Source organism: Ambystoma mexicanum, chromosome 1p (assembly GCF_040938575.1).
Source record: "Ambystoma mexicanum isolate Mex_15411 chromosome 1p, UKY_AmexF1_1, whole genome shotgun sequence".
In the NCBI taxonomy this organism is placed as follows: Eukaryota; Metazoa; Chordata; class Amphibia; order Caudata; family Ambystomatidae; genus Ambystoma; species Ambystoma mexicanum.
The window spans coordinates 657,901,444-657,920,659 of record NC_090921.1 but is presented as its reverse complement, the minus strand read 5'-3'; positions in this window follow the sequence as shown (position 1 = coordinate 657,920,659).

Here is a 19,216-nt window from a genome sequence, read left to right as displayed (position 1 = left end):
TTCTTATATGTCACACTTGCATGTACTTAGTAGAATCAATGCTGGTGTCCCAATAACATGGATAGGCAAGATTAGAGTAGGTAGGACGATGTAAAATGTCAATTATGTCTCAACAAATAAACACAGTAAAGAAAGAAGAATACTGTGTTACCATGCTAGCAGGAGGAGGACGTCAAAAGTACAGAGAACATTGTCAGCATGGTAGAAACAACTAAAGAAGGACAGGCCTGATTGCAACATTAATGATAAATTATTTAAATGTGAACCAACAATTCTTTTTAACTTTGCAGAAGAGCAGCTTACAGTTCAGTGGGTGAGAATGCCAAGGAGATGATCTCAGTAAATCTATTTTGAGAAAAGAGCAAAGGTCTACCCTGAGGAAATAATTGATCACTTTGCTAACGTAAAGAAATGAATGCACTTCTATTTCGGTTTTCTACAGAGAGTAGGAACCCACACCAGCGTCTTCTCCTTCAGCTACAGATGCACCAAGACGAACGAAGGGGGGCGATTGAAGAAAACACATCCTTTTTTGAACATATGTTTTGAATTAGCTATGTTGTTTGTCTTGTTGTTTATTATTTTCATTATGAAAAAGGAGACCGCATGACTCTTTGGTTTGAGAATGTCAACCACAGAGGAAATGTTTCCTTAGTGCATTATGCAGTTGTTGAAAGAAAAGAAGGACCATGAAAAATAGGGCAATGCAGGAAAAGTAAAGAATTTTACATCTTTTATGACCTCAGATCATAGCCAAAGTCTCGGTATCAGCCAGTATGTATTTAGTATAAAGTAACACCAAGATGTGTGAAAAAAGAGAAAGAAGAAGCCATCCTATGATATTAGAAGAAGAGATAATGCAGTACAAGTTGTTTAGGAGGCAGGAGTGTTTAAAAACATATAGGTATTTTAAGGGTTGGGTTTGAGGAGGCAGATAAATAGAGATGATAAAGACATACTTTTTTTTAAAATAAAGACTCATTCAGTTTTATATTACAGATGGACGAGAGATACCTACACACCAGGTGATTGACGTCAATCGATCCTGCGAGCAGAGAGAAAAGATTGAGGGACCCAGCCACATGTCCAGTTACAGTTGCTTTGTGTTTGAAAAACTGGTACTACCAGACTCCCCCATTCTTGTGTTCCCCAGAAACAATCGAATGCCCCCTTTTATCTGACTTTGAATAAAAAAATGAAGAGTTTGAGAACTTTATGATGAAATGAACAATTAACTCAAAAGGACTGGCCTAAGACCTAAGGGGCTCTAAACCTATTGCAAGGCAGCCCAAAGGACAAATAAAGCTGAGCTTAAAGAAAGTCCATGGATGTGGAATAAGATATAACAAGTTGAATCAGGTGGAAGATGTACCGATGGATCAAAATGTGTATGAAGAGAGGGCAGGAAACAAGGACGTGTCGTGGGGTGGGAGGAAGGAAAAGTGTATAGTAAAATTTGCACGTGGACAAATAAAGAGGAAAATGGGCTGGCGGGTTGCCTCAAGGAATGATTTCTCTCGATTCTCGTGGTGGCAGAGGGAAATCACCTGATGTGTATGTTATGTTTACATTTAATTGGGTAATGCGGTCGGGATCCAGACAGAAGCAAAATAAAGTTACTTTTGAGGATACACGCATAAAAGTTCAAAGAGGGCAAAATGTTACAAATAATCTTTTGAAAAAAGGAGACACTGTTTGTTCCTTAGAAATGTTTTATGATACCTCCCATGTTGAGCTAAATCAGCACACTGAGGGGGGTAACTGGGGCAGGGATGCATAGGTGCACTGAATATGGGGGAGGGTGGACACTGGGTGTAGTGGCCGTGTATAGGTGTCTAAATACATACCAGAGGGTGGAGTGTATAAGAGGTGCTAGAACCCCTCCCCCCTCAAAATAAAAATCAGATAACATAATAGGCTGATCAATGGTTCCAGTACTGTAAAAATCAGAATGATAGTTCTTTTTGAAGGAAAATCGTGCATATATGGCGACATATATTTTTGGGATCAGAATGTCTCAGGAAGTGAAGGGTGCCTCAGGTATTGCACAATAATATTATGAATATGTAAAATATATTCTGGAAACTGGATAGAAAATAAGTTATGCTAAAGAGTAAATTGGTTTGCCGTTTGGTAGCGAGGCTGAACAAACTGAGATATTTTCTAAGATGGATGCCAAATAAAAAATGGCATCTTGGGAGCAGGTGTCAAAAGGCCTGACTCATTCTCATGTGGAATATTCTTTGGCAGCATTTCAATTTGAGATAAGCACTCTGGTATGGTATATTTAGAATGTATTGGCAAGAAAAGCAGACAATGATTGATAGTAAATTAGATAAAGGCCTGTGAAAGCTACCAATTAGACAGAACAGCTGCTTACTAAGCAACAAATAAGATGAGCTCATGAAGTTTTTCACAGTATAAGCTGCCAAGTAAATTTGCAGGACCTCAAGGGCAGATAAGAACTGTTTCTTGTCAGGACTTTAAAGGTGTGTAATTACATTTAGTTGAGACTGGAATGGGCTAATCAGTCTATGTGTCAGTCAGACGTAGCATGCCAAAAATGAGCTAATGTGGCTTGGTGAGCGACAGTTAAGCCAACCAATCAAAGACACGAAGGGGTTTATTTTTGGCAGAAGGGACCAATAAGATATTTATTTTGAAATTGTATGAAATGTTGCATCATTCTCAAAAGGCCTATAAAAGGCAAGCTGATTGTAGGAGCTCATGGGGCTTTCAGTGTATTTTTATGAACTTGTATTAAAGATGATTGTGAACAATCCGGGTGTCTGCCTTCTTGCTTTTGTCCATTCTCGAGTGCCAGAGACTACGGATGTCAAATCAGATGGAGGGAAGAGGGTCTCCCTTTACAGGCTCCTACAAGATGGACTGAGCAAGTCTCTAGAGGCCAAGGGGAGCAATGACATCCAGCATAATTAAATCAAATAGCAGCAAATAGGAAGTCGAAATGGACAAATTTGCGGTCTCCTCACATGTGATACAGAAGTTGAAAACACAGGCTGTTCATTAAGCTGTGGATGAAAATAGTGATGTGCTTACACTCCCTTGAATGTCCCAGAAGAGAGAGCAGGCTACAACGTCAACTGCAAACTGGAAACTTTGGCTCCTGGCTGGACTGATGAGAGATGATTGACTAATTGGGAAAGTGGGTAGTAATCTAACATGAATCAAGCACCTAGGTTTCGTTTTGCTTAGAGGCTGCTAGCCGAGCTGAAAGTCCAAGGCTGGGTGGGCATGCCAAACAATCAGTGGGTCTATGGGGCAACCTATTATACAATGTTCCATAGACCAATCCGCTGCCATTTTGTCCACTATAATCGGTATCAGGTGGATTTAGAGGTAGGTCGAGGCATGTCTCACAGATATGAGACAGCCAGTGAAGTACTAACCCATATGTATTCTATAAGTAGATATGTTCCCCTAACCAATCCCTCCCATTGATAGGTTTTACAGTTTGCCACATAGGATGATGTCATTGATGACGCCTATTGGGGTATAAAACCTCTGTGGGTGAGTATGCCTGCATCAGTCTGATGTCTGCCAGTTGACCCTGCTTTATTAAATTGAGAATAAAATAGTACTTTGCCATATTCTTTGAGTCTGTCTGGTTGTTTGGTCTGAGATCTTAATTGGTAATCCTATCTAGCAAAGAGATACTTCAAGGTGCTAGAGCACATTTTAGTAGTGGTGCAGATGGTTCAGTCTAATCGATCTAGGCCCATGTCCAGACCTCCAGACGCTCGACTGCTCCCGCCATTAGCCAGAAGACCGCAGAGATTCCTGTGGAAAACTGTGCACAACAAAACACGTGTAACAAGATACGGTTGACAGGTCCCCCTTTGATGAAATTCCTGTCTGGTCCCCGCAAGTGCAAGGTGAACTGGTCGGTTGAGGGAGCGTCGATGCCGATGGACTCAACTGTGACACAGATGTAAGTAGAAAATTAAAAGTGGCAGAAATAGGGGCAGGGACTGTGTTGTAAATTATATATATATATATATAAAAGTAACATGATTTTGGGGATTATAAAGAAGAGAAGTAGATACCTTGATTCTCGGTTTGAAGGGGATGGAAGGATACAGACTAAAAAGACTCAAAATAGGGATTTTAAAGGATTCCTGAGGCAAGGCCACCAAGAAGAGTGCATATCAAGCACCAAGATGGAGTTAAAATGAGATGATATATATTTACTAAAGATAGTAAAGGAAGGCATACGCAGAAAAATAAAAAAAAGTGCCCATGTGTGGGGTTATGAATATGTCAGTATAAATCTTTCATTGTGTTTAAACTAATAGATATAAAACAATAGTACAAGATTAAGGTGATTATTAGATCTTTTAATCAAGAGATGGACGTCAATCAGGAGGATAGAAATCAAAGGAAACTAATAAATAAATAAAGAAGTGACTTAAAATATCAATGATTAAACGAGACACTAAAAATTAATACAAAGTGTAAACGAAGGAACAAGAAGAACATTGTTGCATGGATTTTAAAAGTGGTTACAAAAACATATATAAATAGTTGATTTTTCAGATAAATAAGCAGTGATCGATGGTGCCTGCACAAATGGATCATTGTGGTATATTTGATAGAATAACGAAAAGAATAAAAGGTCAGGTAAGCATAAACAGTCGAGATCAACTCGTCATCATGGGACACACTCCTCTTTTACACTTATGCAGAACATTGCCAAAGTACAGAGCTAAGATAAGGAAGTATCATTCAGATTGGGTTCGAGGCACAACTAATAAGACACTTATACTGTGGCCTCAGGAGGGTTCATTGTCAAAAAGAGTATTACGACACATGACGACATATCTGTATGCCGCATATAAGGGAAAGAAGTTACAGAAAAGGTTGGATATTTTAGAGTTATAGAAAATGTATCATAGCGAGAAAAAAGATCCAGCTGGGAAGGAGAGGATGCTTAATCAGCATGAAGGGGAGGATGTAACACCTTCGGCTCCCCATTCCCCTCCTGGAAATACAAGCATAGGTACAGAGGAGAAAGGATTTTATCCCTTAAAGGAATTGAAAGCAATGGCAGGGTATGTTAATCTGACATGTGAGCCTCCCGCTTATAACAGTGAGGACAATATGGAATAGAGTAAAACCGAGAAAGTAAACAGCATGATGAGAGGAAGGACAGTCAAGGTAGACAGATGGAGATAGAGGAGGAAACAAGGAAATATACGAACATAAAGGACAAATCTAAGGGAATGACAATAGTACAGAATGAATGGATGGGAGGACAAATATTACTCAAACTAGAGGATAAGGGTATTGATGGGTTCGAGAAAGAGAAGAGAGAGAAGAGCGAAAGAAGAATGAAAAGTAAGAAGAGAGGCCATATAAAGAAGAGAAAGAAAGAGAATGCAAGTGAAGGGAAGAATGAAGAAGGTACGAGGTGAGGAAAGGAAAGGAGAGATAAGAGGAAAAGAGACGAGAGGAGGTAGAAGTGCAAAGAATGAAAGAACGTTGGTTGCAAAGAAGGCTAGAGAAAGATAAATTAAGAGAGATAAGGAGAAGGGAATAAGAAATCAACAGAAGCAAGGGGCAAAATCTTACCATTACTGGCGCCCGATATCCCGTTCTTACCAGGATATTACAGGTGCCGGCAACAGCAGTAAGTTCCCCTTCCATGGAGTCTAATAGGACTCCATGGGATAGGAACTACTGAATCACTGGCACCATTTTTAACCGTGCCAGTGATTCAATCATATCTAAGCTAGTAGGGGCCGTAACTCCCGGCAGGTCAGGCCTGCCGGTAGTTCTCGGCCCCTACCGACAGACTCGGTGTGAGCTGGTCCAGTAAAAATGGCAGAGCCGGTAGTATCACCATTTCTTCCAGCATTTTTACTAGACCGGCTCACCCGTAATGAGGCCCTTGGATGTTAGCTTTGTTATGTATGGGGGAGAGCACAAGTTACTTAATGTCCATGGATCCAGTCAGTGCGAAAAGCATGCTTATAGTGTGGTTATCTGCGTGAGACCCAGGGCCATTAAAATCTCAGGAAAAGACATTAAGGGGCTGATTCATGGAAGCGTTTTATAATGGCGCAATGCCATTGAAAAACACACTGTGAATCAGGCCGTAAATGTCCTGTTATTGTGAAATCTAAGAACAAGACTGTGTGACAGCAGCATTTCATACTGCTGCTGTACATTTTTTTTTAAATAATATGTTGACAATAACAGAAATTACCCTTTCATGCGTTTGCATCCACCTCTTTCTCATTCAAGCAGGCATAGTGGAATTTGTTTGTTTTCTTATTTGTGAATTCAGGATGTGCATTGAAATGAGCGCAGAGGCCCCTTTATTTGTGCAAATGTGCAAAGGGGGTGAAAAAGGGCATATTATGTGCATTCAGACAAGGCGTTTGAATGTACGCATCTTTTTTGGCTCAAGAAATGAAATGCACTAGGTTTTAGAATCTGGCTCATGTAGATGCACTGTATGTCATGGGGCAAGCCCTGTGTATCAGGGCATGAAGGTGAAGGTGCAGAGACAGGCATTAAATATTACACCTTTTTCCGATTTGGGGATTTTCTTTTTTGTTTTGAGTTGTAGCAGGGACAATGAACGGACTAACAATGGCAGTCATGCATCCCGGTTCACAGCATCACATGGTTTAATGCCAGCATACATTTTCATGCAGACAATTTCCAATGGATTACTATGAAATCTGCCCACTTTTTACACCTGGTTAAAAGCAGGGAGATTTCATTGGAATCTGTTGTAGATGCCTCCCTCAATTGTTAATTACATGCGACAATTACAGAAAGGAGTGCTTTTTTTACCACTATGTGTTAAGAAATGAGTACAATGTTTTTCACAGATATTTAAGCAGGGTTTAATGCTATAGATCCTGTCAGGAGGTAATAAAGAACCCTCTCAGTTGGGGTAGGAGGCCTCCTATGGGGATTGCCAGAGCCAGTCCTGCCCCAGCGGTGGGGGGGTGTGAGTTGGGAGGGCACCAGTCCCCGTCCCTTCTTCATGTGCCTGCATGCATGCAGTACGTACCACTGATGGCCACCCCATGCCTGCATAGCCCAATTCTGGACAATTTTTCTGTTTGCCCACTAAGACTTCAGTACCATCAGTCTTAGTGGTGAATCTGCCAGTGAAGGACCAGACAGGAAGGGAGATAGCAGGGAGCTGCAAAGGTCCAGATCCACCTGCACAGTGAACCAGTGAACCAAACAGCACACAATGTACGACAGTATGCTAGCATCCCTGAGTATGCTGAGTATGTTGAGCAGGCCCCTCAGCAGTACACCTCTGTGCCACATTCTAAACTGGCATAGGCAGTCCCCTTACTTGCCAACAGACGGTGGAGCAGCCCCACTTGCAAACCAGCATGAACATAGCCAGAAAGCCATTGATGCTAATTGTGAAATTAACTTAGATTTCAATGGACCGGCATTGCCAATGAACAAGATCTCATGTACAAAAAAGGGTTGGGGCTTAAGAACTCTTTCATGTGTTGCCCACCAGTAACAACTTTCTTGAGGAAAGGAAAACTAGTAGTTGGCATGGGGAATCAGGTGAAGAAGAGAGTCTATGCGAAGGTTGTGGGTAAAAGGGGCCACAGGAAACAGAAAGGAGTTGGGTGGTTTGGGTGAGATCAAGGGAGGAGATGAAGGACCAAGAGACCAATCGGAGGATGGACAGTGGAGGAGAGTGTGGAGGAGAATTGCTGAATGACTGACCACATTGAGGCATTGGTTGGGAGGAGAAAGGGATATGGTGGTTTAAATGTGCATGCATAGTTGTGTGAATGATAGAGGAAGAGGAGGGAGTGAGTGGGGAGGTGATTGGGGAAGTGAAAGGAGAGTGTATGAGATATAAGGTGTGGGTGGAGAGTAGTAGGTTGGAAAGGAGTGTAGTAGTAGTGAGAAGAGGGTTGTAGCATTGTGAAGAGGGGTGTAGTAGTGGGAAGAGGGTTGTAGTTGTGGTGTGTAGAAGGGAATAGTAGTAGTGTGGAGAGGATGAAGTAGTGGTGTGGAGAGAAGTGCAGTACTGGTGTGGAGAGGGAAGCAGCAGTGTTGCTGAGGGGGTGCAGTAGTGGCATGTATAGAGGGGTGAAGTAATAGTGTGGAGAGGGGTGCAGTCGTAGTGTGGAGAAGGGAGCAGTAGTGGTGTGGAGAGGGGATTAACAATGGTGTGCAGATGGGAGTTGCAGTAGGGTGGAGAGGTGAGTAGTAGAGAGCAGGATCAGAGGGTGGAAGTAGGTAGAGACAGGAGGAACATCAGAAGGAAAGAAGTGTAAGAGAGAGAGGACAGTAGGGCCGAGAGTAGTAGGAGGAAAGTGTGAGGGACAGAGAGAGAGAAAGAAAGAGAGAGAGAGGAACACCAGTATATGAAAGGAAAAGACCAAGTGGGGCCTGAGTGTCAGAAGACACCAATTCTTGTCATACCACTTTGGGGAACTTAGACTGGGGACCAATAGGTACCATAAGGAGTTAGAGAGTGAAGGCAATTGCCTTTAGGTCATCACCCTCTGACAGTCAACATCTTAGATAGTAAGAGTTGCTGATATCTTGTGTCAAACCAAGGGTTGCAGGAGTCCTGGATTAGGGAAGGAGGCCCTTTGTGAGCCCCTTTACTAATCTAGAAACAAAAACCCTTGGACTGTCTTTAACAGTTAGTGTGTTTTTGAGGTCATCTGTGGCAGCTCTCAAATGAACGGTGCCCACTGGGCTTGGCTTGTGGCCTTGCTGTGGGTATCCTGAACCCACCCATATTGTGCTTTGGCCGGATAGCTTGGGGCATGGTATTTGACCATGCCCCCAGCCATCCTTACCCACCCAGAGTGGCAACAGGACATAGCCAGCAGCATAATTCTCCTGGCACTTCTCAGCTCCCAAGCAACTGGCCATGGCATTGTGTCCTGTGCATTGGTTATCATACCAGCCCGAAACACTTTTGTATTGGCTACTGGGATGGCTTTCTGTCATGCCCATCCTCAGCCAAACCATCACCAGTGGTCACTTTGCCCCATTCCCTCAGGAAGCTACCCGAGGTGGCCACTGGTCATGGCTTCCAGTCATAGTCATTGGCCACTATGCCCGGACCATGGCCTTTGGCCATGCTCTGGACCCCTCACCAGCCACCCAAAATGCATTTAAATAGTTTGCAGTTTGAATTGGAAGGATCATATTCCCAGGCAACCTGCTAGGATGGCCCAGTGTATAGGTGATGTTTTTAGATTTGCCAAAAACGTGTATTAATGTCCATTTAATCAAATCTTAAGTATATAAAAAGCCAAATGTCCCCACCGGGTGTTATGGTCAAGAGATTTGGGGCTATGTGAATACTCTATAGTTACAAAGGACCCACAGCTCTTTTATTTGCAATTATTGGAGGTCTCACATGTAACTTTGACTTATATTATGCATCTGCACGGATTATTAAGATATTTATCATGCCACCTACATGTGTCACCCATAATCTTTCGGCTAGATATTTAGAACAATGACTAAGCATATTTGACTAAGTCTCTATTGAACACTATGATGGTAACCTCGTACAGGGACTTTCACCCAATAGGTATGTCATGTTCGGCATCACCTAAAATCAAGGGATTTAAGTGCTTGGTTTGAGCAACTTGAAATTATCGCATCCAATGTGAAAAGAGCAATTAAGGCCCAGATATTTACAACAAATGGAGAATCATAGAGAGGATGACATGTTGAGATCTAGTGCAGTTAGAACCTTCTTACCATTTTTGTTACTGGGAAGAGCCACAATGTCATCCTAACTCGCATGAGATCTGACAACCTTGCTCTGGGTTCAGTAAAATCTGAATAGGAGCATGGTGCACATATGGTAGAGACCTTAATGTGCCATTCTAGCCAACAAGAAACTCTGTTCAATGTTCCCATGTTCTCTAGAACATACATAGTGTTATGGAAAACATTTCTTATCCCGATCTTGCAAGAAATAGGTATGCAGCAATATAGTCTGGCTCTACTGCTTTCAGAAAACCAAGGGGGCCCTGGGAGTCTCTCTGCCAGACATTAGCCCTGGTTGCGAGACCCGTACCCAGATTCTTTAGCTAACTATCTTTCACAGAGGAGAAATATCCCAAACATATCAGTCTTTGTCCTGCCCAGGGGCAGTCCAGCACCGAAATACTAGGCAATTCTCCTCTGAACAAGAGTACCAACAGCAACCCGAGACAAGTGTTTCTGTCTGATTGGACCTCATCAGTAGGGCAAAGCTGTGCCTCTCTAAGAATAGTAAGCAAGGGGTCCAAGTCTGTATTCCCCTAGTAACTTAGGGTGAGACCCAAAGTTACTTAAATATGCAAAAAAACAAGGGGGCCATGAGAGTCTCTCTGCCAGACATTATTCCTGGTTACGAGAGCCTTACCCAGATTCTTTAGCTCACTATCTTTCACAGAGGAGAAATATCCCAAACATATCAGTCTTTGTCCTTCCCAGGGGCAGTCCAGCACCGAAATACTAGGCAATTCTCCTCTGAACAAGAGTACCAACAGCAACCCGAGACACGTGTTTCGGTCTGATTGGACCTCATCAGTAGGGTGAAGCTGAGCCTCTCTAAGAATAGTAAGCAAGGGGTCCACGTCTGGATTCCCCTAGTAACTTAGGGTGAGACCCAAAGTTACTTAAATATGCAAAAAAACAAGGGGGGGCATGGGAGTCTCTCTGCCAGACATTATTCCTGGTTACGAGAGCCTTACCAAGATTCTTTAGCTCACTATCTTTCACAGAGGATAAATATCCCAAACTTATCAGTCTTTGTCCTGCCCAGGGGCAGTCCAGCACCGAAAGGCTAGGCAATTCTCCTCTGAACAAGAGTACCAACAGCAACCCCAGACGTGTGTTTCAGTCTGGTTGGACCTCATCAGTAAGGTGGAGTTGTGCCTCTCTAAGAGTAGTGAGCAAGGGGTCCACGTCTGGATTCCCCTAGTAACTTAGAGTGATACCCAAAGTTCAGGATGGACTACCCCTTTGGGGGTGGGACCAAGCCTGATTTGCATATGGTCTTTCCCCTTTTGTAATGGCTTGGCAGGCGAACAACGATGGTCTGGAGGGTTGCCCAGAGCAATGGCAGAGGTTAAGATTCATTCTAAACCTTCCGGCCATCACCTCTTTTGTTTTTCTACTGCTTACAGGCAATGCGCATGTGTGTTGGGGTTTGGCGTCCTTCGCTACAACAGCCTACTATATTAGGATGATTCATTCTGGACACAAGTTACACCTGGGTGTCCATTCAGGGGTTATATTAGCCATGGCAGTGGTTTTAAGTTTGGCATGTATTGGCATCCCTTGGCAAGTTTCAGATGGGACATGGCTCATCCTGACACTGACAATGCCCACCGCATCATAGGCCTTGGACCACTTTAGCTTGTGAGAGGCAAAGACATCCGAGGGGGTGGTGGGTAGCACTGTGATGCACCTACTTTGTAGATGACATTGCAGTGGAGTACCACAAAGGAGGGTGGTGCTTTGGGAACCAGTGCAGTATGAATAAGCATATCGTAATGCCTGATATAAGCTTCCATTCACTTCTTCTGCACGGCACCCTCCAGTGGTGGAGACTGCAATGAGGGAGTGGCTGTGGGTTCCGCAGAGGACAGAGGTGCTCATGCCCATGGCAGGTCAACCCAAGCAGCCTTCAGCTCTCCTGACCACTCTCATTCTGAGCCAGCCCAAGCACTTTTGCCCTCCACCAGCAGGGCTTTGATCCCACTGCCAAAGCCACTACCAACACCACCAGCTGCTTGTTGTTGCCACCAGTGGTATCACTGTGGATGTGCCACTATTTGGGCAGGCACAGAGGGACATGTGTCATGCCGGTATGCACTGCCTTTATTGTCAAATGAGCATCAGTCGGGATGAGCTGAAACCCATGGCACATTGTCTGGCACCATTTTACCTTCACCTTCTTGTAGGTGACTGATTGAGCACTGGCAAGAAGGTATGAAAATGACAGATAGAGCGATTGCCCTCTGGCATGGAGCCATGGGGATAGGCACCAAATATTGTAAGAGATGTTCTGCACACTTTTCATGAGTAGGAGTCATACTATGAGTTGCAGTAGCCACTGAGCTGAGCCACTGTCTGCAGAGGTGATACGAGTTGGACATGTTTTTAATGAAATCCAATGAATTCTGTTCCACCTGTTCTTGCTCTACGTATTTTCATTTTTCATCCACAACATGCAAAGTGCAGGTAACTGGGAATGGGCACCTTGCATTGTTCAATTCTGACATGGTCTTGGCTGGCAGAAAGGAAAATGGGTCTCTTCTAAGAATGGAGGAATTACAAGTGGCTATTCTGTCATATTCCATTATCGTTATAATACTACCTCACAAATGGAGGTAAGTGTTATTCCAAATTATTGAGTTGCATAGGATGGCATTGGGATTTGGAGGAAATACCATTTTTTGAAGAAAAAAAACTCCACTTTCCCATCAAACCCGGAATATCACGTTGCAGTAAAAGTGGCAGTATTGCCATCACCACCCCATTCCCCCACAATGTCAAAAATAAACTTTTGAAGGGAATGCGGGTGATGATACACAACAAATAGGTGTGTAAGACTGCTTAAACATCCAATTTAGTTAGTTCTGTGAGTGTGTCATCTTGTCACTCATGGCCTGGGGCTGATGGTGTGTTTGCTAAAACAAATAGATGTTACCATAGAACAAGAAATGAACTACAGCAAATGACTGCAGCTGAAATGTGTGTGTTTATGGCTGTCGTGCTCTCGTCTCGATACTGGAGTATACAAAACGTGCACATTTTTGCAACACCTTTTTTGCAGGGGGAACTGGAATAATTGCCATAGTTACTACTACTGGTGCCTTGTTGGAAGGTGGCTGTCTGTTCCTTTTCTTGGTTGGAAAATAAAAGGAGCGGAACTCAAGAGTAGAACAGTAGTGGTAGTAGTAGAAATGCTAATATGTAATTATAACTAGTCAGTCACCGCCATCTCAACCAGTCATAATTCATACAGCATACCCGCAGCAACATTTTATGTGGTGAAGGAATGGCCTCCGGGTGGTATGGTGACTGGCTACAATTGAGAAGGATGGAGTAGAGGTATTTTGGATTCATCCTAGTCCTGAGAATGGTTTTGCATCATATGGCACTGCAAAATTGGGGTACCCAACTAGGTCCCAGGGTTCCCACAGCAGTCAGCTCCATTGTACAGAGTGCAGGTGGTGAGATGCTGTCGTACTTTGTCTTGGAGTTTGAAGAATCTCTCCCTTTGAAGCAAGCAGTTGCATCCTCCGACACTCTCCTGGCCATGAAGGGGCTGCTGGCAGTGATGGAGTTGGTGCTGTTGCTGCCACACTCTGTTGTTTTGCACTTTGAGTTATGACAAGCTTCATTTGAAAGACTCTGTGCAAAGACGTAAGAGTAGCTTTCACGTTTCCCCCTGTCTGTTGCAGGAGTTCTATGCTCATTCATCAACAGTGTTTTTATGGGTTTTTTGCCAGTTCTTTTTTTTTGTTGGATACAACTCATTGATAATGTGTATTTGTATTAGTGGGGGGTTCCCCAGCCCTCCCTCCCCTGTTAATTCTACACTATTCCCAAACCCCCACCCCATATATACCGTTAGCCACAACCCCCTATATTTTTCAATTTGATTTTTTCTGAAAATTAATTCGGCAAAAAAAGATTGAAAAAACACTGTTGATGAATGAACGTTGTACCATTGCATTATCCTTCTCTGTATCACTGGCATCCAAAATAATATTTTCAGGTGCGTTACCCCTTTTATCTTGGTCGTCATCACCAAATTCATCATCATTATCCACAGACTCATCATCATTGGATGTGGGTGTTGGTGGACGTGATTAGGAACATCCCATACCCTACAGCTCTGGACTTGCTTCTCCAGAGTTGGCAGCAAATAAAATCTGTGACACCTCTTCAACTTCTATCCTAGAAACATTGGGCTGGGTAACGCATACCCCCTCTACACTTGGCCATTTTAGGTGCCCCAGAAATGCTGGCAACGAAAATTGTCATTTCTCCATAGCCAAAAAATGAAGACACATTGCAGATTAAGGTCCAGACACCCACGAGTTATTATCACATGTTCTAGACAAGCAGCAAGTATGTCATCTGTTCACGAAAACGGGGTTACAAACAAAAGTGTACTCTCACCATACCATCTATCCAAAGATTCATAATAGTTCTCCTACTGAAGCAACAAGTATTTTATCCTGGCTGCAAAAAGGTGGTGCACTGATTTAGTCACTGACAATAATCCACTGCCTCCTGTCAAAGAATCATGTCATGTTCTTCTCGTCACAGGCCAGAAATGTCACATTCATTTATGTTATGTTGTCACTATGATCTAGGATTTAGGATTTAGTTCAGAATGATGAGTATGGCACTACGACCCAGATGTAGTCAAGCGCTCGGAAATTGTACAAAACACAAAGAGGAAAAGCAGACTAAGAAATAAAAAATGTCGGAGATGGAAATTATTTTTAAAGGAAGGTTTTAATCCTTTGCCTAAATTGCAGATGGTTCAGGATTTTCCGAAATTCTACTGGAAGGGATTTGAAGAGCATTATTACTGCATGGACTGGGCTGGATCTGCCGAAGGGTCTGCTTTTCCAAAATATAGGGACTGACATGGATGAACATAAGGGGGAATGTTGCGCTTTCGAGGATTTGCACCTACAAATAAAACGTTATTTCATGTCTAATGCATAGTACTGCCTTTAGTCACTAGAGGATGCGAGTGTTTTGCACGCTGATCAAATGTAATCGTATTCTTCCTCCAGAGGATAAGAAGACTTTTCCTACACTTGCAACACGCATTTGCTATGGCCACAATAAGGCAACACACTCAATTACAGGCAGAGAAGTCACTCTCCTGTCTATGAATAATTCTAAGATGATTTATTCACAGCTTTCCAGGTAAAAGGTATTTTCTATGGCTTCTACAAGAAGTACTGAATGAACCGAGTTCAAGTCAATGCCAAAAACAAAAATCCAACATTGTGTTCGCTTCATGGAACACGAGAGGTTTCTCACATTTATTGAGGTCGATCCCTGAAGCTCTAACGACAACGGACGTGATATGTCTACAAGAAACATGGCTAACCAAAATGCCATGTGTAGAGGGCTATGATGTCTCTGTAAATCCAGCATCACAAGGAAACAAGGGCCGTCCGACATCAGGCCAAATGATCCTCGTAAAAACAAATTGTGGGCTAAGAATTAAATCAGCTGAAATAATTTCGCCACATTTACAGATTGCTAGTCTAGAAAAAGTTGGAAAGACATCATTGTCGTCAAGCATCATTCACTTAATGAACATATACTGGAACACACCTGTAGGAACCCATCAGAAATTTGCAGATGAAATACTGGAGATAGTGGACAACTTTCTAACATCTGACCAGAACGTGCGCATTATAATATGTGGAGACTTCAATATGAAGTTGACTGAAGAAGATCAGTCAAAAAATTCAATAACACTTAGATAGAAGAGTAAATGTGATAGCTGGCTCGAAGAGATGGAACGCAGAAACCTTGTAATGTTGAACGGCACAATATAGGGTGATATTCCACCAAATGCGACCTGGCAAGGGGGGGTCTCAAAAGTCAATTCTAGACTACTTCTTTGTGTCCGAAAACATACCGCATGAAATAAGATCTCTCAAAGTCTCAGAAACCAAGCACAGTGACCATAATGTGCTGTTAATGGAAAGGCACAAGCAACATCTGACTCAGCGCCAGAAATGGAACCATCAAATAGCCGTGGAACCTGCTCAAAACACACTATGGCTAAGAAATGATGATATCCTGGTGATAATAAAGTCTCTTCGGTCGATTCACATTGACTCTCAAAGGGACTCAATTGAATATAGTCACTTGTTTGAAATTTATAAGATCAAAAAAAAGAGTGCACAAAATAAACCTGGTTACCACAAACATCAGTATGATATTGAGGTGGTCCAAAAAAAAAGGGAACTACAGAAAACCCTGAGAGAAATCTGTACTTCGCACGTTCCTGATGGTAAGACTTTAATAAAGAAAGCGAAGAACAGATACAAAAATTGGCACAAAGCACATAGTGCATTAAAGGAACAAAGGGATGCAGAGATGATTCTGAATGCGCTAAATCAGAAAAACTCGAGAGGATTCTGGACAATAATCAATGAATCCATACATCCGGAAAAAGCAGTTCTTTCAAATATGGTTACAGAAAGAGAGCGGGAACGACACTTTACAGATTTATTCAAAAAGCTGAAAAGCGCACGTTATCAGAACCAACAAGTTGGCAAACCCTGGGATCTTAAGATCGATAAAGAAGATATTCGATCATGCATCAAAAAATGCAGTACCTCAAGAGCACCAGGACCTGACGGCCTATCCAATGCCGATCTGAAGGATAGCATTGAGGAGTGGACTGATTTCTGCAATATCCTCTTCCAGCAAATAATTAAAGAAGGGCGGATTCCATTGACATGGAAATCAGATATTATAATACCTATCTTCAAGAAGGGAGTTTGCACAAATCCTGCAAACTGTAGGCCCATAGCCCTGCTCGATGTGGTAGGGAAGATCTTTGAGGGCCTACTGTTAGCTCAATTAACAACATGGATCCTGAAAGCTGAGGTTTACGACAAACGCCAATCTGGATTTGTAAGAGGAGTGGGCTGTAGCCTTAATCTTCTCTTTTTGAATCTATTGAAGGTAGAAGCGATAAGGTCAGGCAACAAAGTGTATCTAGCCTTCATAGATATGGCAAATGCATTTGATGGGGTAGATCGTGACCTGCTATGGCTGAAATTAAAAGCAAGAGGCTGCAACGGCAGTCTAATCGCAGCGATAAGAGAACTATACTCAGGAACCCACATTAAAGTACGGCTGGACAATCTAGGAAACTTAACAAGCGCAATTCCGACGGAAAGAGGTATGAAGCAAGGCTGCCCACTCGGCGCCACACTGTTCAATTTCTATATATCAGAGGTTGAAGAAGCACTAAAAAGTGTGAACTCCTTTCCACCTAAGATAAATGGTCAGCAACTCAATCATTTTCTATACGCGGACAACATGATCATTTTGGACCAGACTCCAATAGGATTACAGCGAAAACTATCAGCGTTAAAAATCTTCACAGATGGACTAGGTCTTGAAATCAATGTAAAAAAATCAGAAATCCTAGTTCTGGAAGATAAAAGAGGACGGAAACCTAGAGAGATTAAGTCTAGCTGGGAACTTGGACAAAAAAAAAATTAATTAAGGTTCCTCACACAAGATATCTAGGAACGCAAATCAATTCTAGTATCAATGACGAGCCTATGAAGAGGAAACTTATAAGCAGCTGCAAACAATTAACTTCACAAGGGACTATCCTGCACAAAAAATATGGAAAGTATTCCTTTGTCCCAGTTCGAAAATTTTATCAAACCAAAGTAATCCCAATTCTAACCTATGGAGCCGAAAACATGTTTGGGTGTGACTTTAATACCTGGTCAAGATGCGAGGGCCATTTTTGGAAGAAAGTCCTGCAGGTCCCACAAAGCACGCCAACTGCCTGCGTCCTGTATGAAATGGGAATATCCACACTTAACGCCAGAATAATTTGGAATAGACTAACATTATTCCGAAAGACCAATGCTGATGCAAAATTAGTGCTCTTCAACATACTAATTGACAAAAACCAAGCAGGAAATTCAGCTTTGGCGGAATGGAGAGAACAAAGCAAGACCATTTTAAATCAACTAAACATCGATGAACATCTACTATGGAATAACCCTGTTACAGTCAAAAAGAAGTTATTGGAGCTCGACTGGATAGAAATTGGCGAGAGAAGATCAACCCACAAATCCATGAGAAATTCACCTATTGAGGCTAGAAGGGTAAAGACGATGCCAAAATATCTAACCCTAGCCCCATGTAAACATCTAAGAAGACTGTATCTAAAATTCCGACTCAACATATTTGAAACCAAAGAAATTTTGAAAAACAGGAGGATGATCCCCACAAGTAACATAATATGTAGATTTTGCCTAAAAGAAGATGAAAGTTTAAAACATCTAATCATCTCCTGTAGTAAACTGAGTGAACATCGGGAGACATGCCTAAGGAAGGAGATGGATAAACATCTGACTTACAGCGAAGAAGAGTGTTGGTGCTAGCTACACAACTGCGAGAGTAAATCACTGATGCTAGCAATAACGAAATTTCTAGACAGACTGCAGTCGTTGTTGGAGCAGGTATCTCCCAGCATGATCGGCATGTGAGTTCTGTCGGTCTTTGCACCAGATTGAGAGCAAAAGGTCTCCATCCTTCACTCAGAGACTCATCCTTTTTTTCTCTTTATATTGTTTTAAGATACATGTAATTTAGTGTAGGGTTTTTGCGAGAACTGTGTGAAATGTTTTTTTTCAAAAGTTTGTATAAACTATATGAAAATAAAAAATAATAAAAAAAAGTAGTCAAACACAGTTACAGATAATAAATGGACCCTGATATCGCAAAGGACTATAGAACTTTTTCTCCACAAGGCACCCGATTTTGCCCACAAAATGATAGCACAGGTAATATACTGGTACTGAATGGAATCTGCTCCATCTACAAAAGAATTCTAAGACTTTTCATGCACAAACAACAAGTATTTTCTCTGTCCACAAAAAGATGGCACACGCAATTACAAGCACTGAATTCACTCTCTTGCCTAAACATAATTTTAATGATTTCTTTCCACAATTTCACAAATAACAATGATTGTGTCTTTCTACGAGTAGAACGCACACTGATATGCAACTAAATAATATAATGCTCTGCCTGCCTCCAAACAATTCTGTGCTGTTTATCTTACTGATAAAATATGTTGTGTGGTCCCTAATATTAGTAGTATTATTAGTAGCCACTAAACAATGCAATGTCTGTTAAACACTGACTTCCAGGCACGGAATGTAGCCACCTCCTTCCTGTATCGAATTGTAAGAGTTTACATACACAAGTATGACTTATTTTCTCCGGCCTTAAGAAAATCCCACACTCATTTACCAACACTGAATACACTTGTTTGTTTGCATAAATAAATCTAAGATTTTCTTATTTACATTTCAGCAAGGAACTGAGGATCACACAAGGGCAACATTTGGGTTCAGGAAGCAGGACCATGCAGAGCAACAGAGGTTCAAATCCTGGATACGTGCTTAGAAACTGAACT